A 3611-nucleotide genomic window follows, 5' to 3' on the forward strand; every position below is an offset into this window, starting at 1 on the left:
GCCCAAACTGGCACAAAAGCTGGCGTTCAACTCCAAGAATGACCTCTCCACGTGTAGACTTCAAGCTCAGCCCAAGCACACACCAAGTGGGCCCCGGAAGTGGATTTATGCATCATTTACTTACTTCTGTAAACCCTAGTAGCTAGTTTATTATAAATAGGACCTTTTACTATTGTATTAGACATCTTTGTGACATCCTGGATTGTATTTTTGATCCTGTGATCAGTCTTGGTTACTCCGGTTCCCCTCTGGGGCCGAGACCAATGAACTCCATTATCACTTATGTATTTTCAACGGTAGAGTTTCTGCACTCCATAGATTAAGGTGTGGAGCTCTGCTGTTCCTCAAGGATTAATGCAAAGTACTACTGTTTTCTATTCAATTCAACTTATTCAGTTTCTAAGATATTCATTCGCACTTCAACCTGAATGTGATGAACGTGACAATCATCATCATTCCCTATGAACGCGTGCCTGACAAGTACTTCCGTTCTACATTAGATTGAATGAGTATCTCTTAGATCTCTTAATCAGAATCTTCGTGGTATAAGCTAGATTGATGGCGACATTCATGAGAGTCTGGAAAGTCTAAACCTTGTCCGTGGTATTCTGAGTAGGACTCTGGGATTGAATGACTGTGACGAACTCCAAACTCGCGAGTGCTGGGCGTAGTGACAGACGCAAAAGGATAGTAAATTCTATTCTAGTATGATCGAGAACCTCCAAGATGATTAGCCATGCAGTGACAGCGCATCGGACCATTTTCACAGAGAGGAATAGGATGCAACCAACGACAAGGGTGATGCCTCCAGACGATTAGCCGTGCTGTGACAGAGCATTTGGACCATTTTCCCGAGAGGATTGAAAGTAGCCATTGGCACCGGTGACATCCTTACACAAAGCCAGCCATAGAAAGGAGTAAGACTGATTGGATGGAGACAGCAGGAAAGCAGAGATTCAGAGGAACGAAAGTATCTCTACACGCTTATCTGAAATTCTCACCAATGAATTACATAAGTGTTTCTATCCTTATTTTATTATATTATTTTCAAAAACTCCATAACTATTTTATATCTGCCTGACTGAGATTTACAAGGTGACCATAGCTTGCTTCATACCAACAATCTCCGTGGGATTCGACCCTTACTCACGTAAGGTATTACTTGGACGACCCAGTGCACTTGCTGGTTAGTTATGCGAAGTTGTGAAGATATGTTTAGACCTTGGTTCTGTGCATCCGTTTTTGGTGCCATTGCCAGGGAATCAATTTCGAACAATAATTCACAACCTGAGTAACAATTTCGCATACCAGTTACCTTAACAAATATGATTATGAATCATATATAACTTGTGAATCCTATCTCAAAGGAAAAATGACCAAAACTCCATTTATAGGACATGGAGAAAGGGCTACAGAATTATTGGGACTAATACATACAGATATTTGTGGACCAATGAAAATTCAAGCCAAAGGAGGATATTCCTATTTTATCACTTTCACTGATGATATGTCTAGATATGGCTTTGTGTATCTTATAAAACACAAATCTGAGTCATTTGAAATGTTCAAAATTTTTCGCAGTGAAGTTGAAAATCAAACAGGTAAAAGCATTAAGGTGCTTAGATCTGATAGAGGAAGAGAATATCTAAATGATAATTTTTTTGAGTACTTAAAAAAAAGGGGATTCTTTCTCAATGGACACCTCCTGGTACTCCACAGCACAATGGTGTTTCAGAGAAGAGGAATCAAACTTTATTAGATATGGTTCAATCCATGATGGGTTTTACTGATCTTCCATTAAATTTATGGGGCTATTCTTTAGAAACAGCAGCATATTTGCTAAATAAAGTACTCACTAAAGTAGTTTCTTCAACACCATATGAGATATAGAAAGGACGAAAACCAAATCTCAAGCACATTAGAGTTTGGGGATGTCCAGCATATGTTAAGAAATTGCAAAGTAATAAACTTGATGCTAGGTTCGATAAATGTAGATTCATTGGTTACCCTAAAGAAACAATGGGTTATTATTTCTATCACTCTTCTGATCACAAAGTGTTTGTGGCAAGAGGTGGAACCTTTTTAGAAAAGAAATTTCTTTCTGAAGGAAGACAAGGTGAAGAAATAGAACTTGATGAAGTTCAAGAAACCAATGAAATAGTACAAGCTCAAGAATATGAAATTCAAGTTGAGCAACCAACTTTGGATGTACTCAAACTAACACCAAATTTATCATCTTCAAGAGTTGAGGATAACGAACCAATAGTAGTTTAAAGAGAGATTAATGAACTAATCCTTGAACTACCTTTGGAATCGGTTCAACAACCTCCAAATTTGGTACAAGAACTACCTCTTCGACGGTCCACAAGAGAACATCGTCCACCACTAAGGCTAAACCTAATGGTGCAAGATGATGTGGAAAATGGGATCGATTATGATGGTAATGATCCTAAGACTTATGAAGAGGCAATGCAAAGTTCCGAAAGTCTAAAATGGCAAAGTGCCATAGAATCCGAAATAGAGTCTATGAGAATCAACAATGTTTGGACTTTGGTTGAACCCTCAAAAGACATAAAACCTATTGGTTGCATATGGATTTACAAGAAAAAGATTGGAGAAGATGGTAAGGTAGAGACCTATAAAGCCCGTCTAGTTGCCAAGGGATACCGTCAAAAGGAGGGAATAGATTATGAAGAAATATTTTCTCCTGTGGCAATGCTCAAATCTATTCGGATTTTACTTTCTATAGTAGCATACTATGATTATGAAATATGGCAAATGGATGTGAAAACAGCTTTTCTTAATGGAGAACTCAAAGAGGAAGTGTACATGACACAACCTGAAGGTTTCACACTTCAGCCTGATCATAGTAAAGTTTGTAAGCTGCAACGCGCCATTTATGGGTTAAAGCAAGCTTCTAGAAGTTGGAACATTTACTTTAATAAGACAATTGAAAAGTTTGATTTTATCCGGTGTGAAGAGGATCCTTGCATATACAAAAAGTTTAGTGGGAGTACAGTCATTTTCTTAGTACTCTATGTTGATGACATATTACTAATAGGAAATGATGTACCAGCATTGCAAAATACCAAAACTTGGCTATCTTAACAATTTTCCATGAAAGATTTGGGAGAAGCAGCCTATATTCTAGGAATAAAGATCTATAGAGATAGATCTAAAAGGTTGCTCGGACTCTTACAATCTATGTATATTGATACCATATTGAAAAGGTATAACATGAAAAACTCCAAAAAGGGCTATTTACCAATAGGCACTGGAATTACTCTCAGTAGAAAGAATTGTCCTAAAACTTATAAAGAGAGAGTACGCATGAGTAGAATACCATATGCTAGTGTAGTGGGAGCTATCATGTATACCATGACATGTACACGTCCTGATGTCGCATATGCGCTAGGAGTAGCCAATCGATATCAGGCAAATCCTGGTGAGGAACATTGGAAGGTGGTTAAATCCATTCTTAAATATTTAAGAAGAACCAAAGACCAATTCCTCATCTATGGAGATTCTGAACTTATACCAAAAGGATTCACTGACGCAAGTTTTGCCTCAGACAAAGATGATAGCAAATCTACTTCAGGTTATGTTTTCAC

Source organism: Arachis ipaensis, chromosome B02 (genome assembly GCF_000816755.2).
Source record: "Arachis ipaensis cultivar K30076 chromosome B02, Araip1.1, whole genome shotgun sequence".
Classification (NCBI taxonomy): Eukaryota; Viridiplantae; Streptophyta; class Magnoliopsida; order Fabales; family Fabaceae; genus Arachis; species Arachis ipaensis.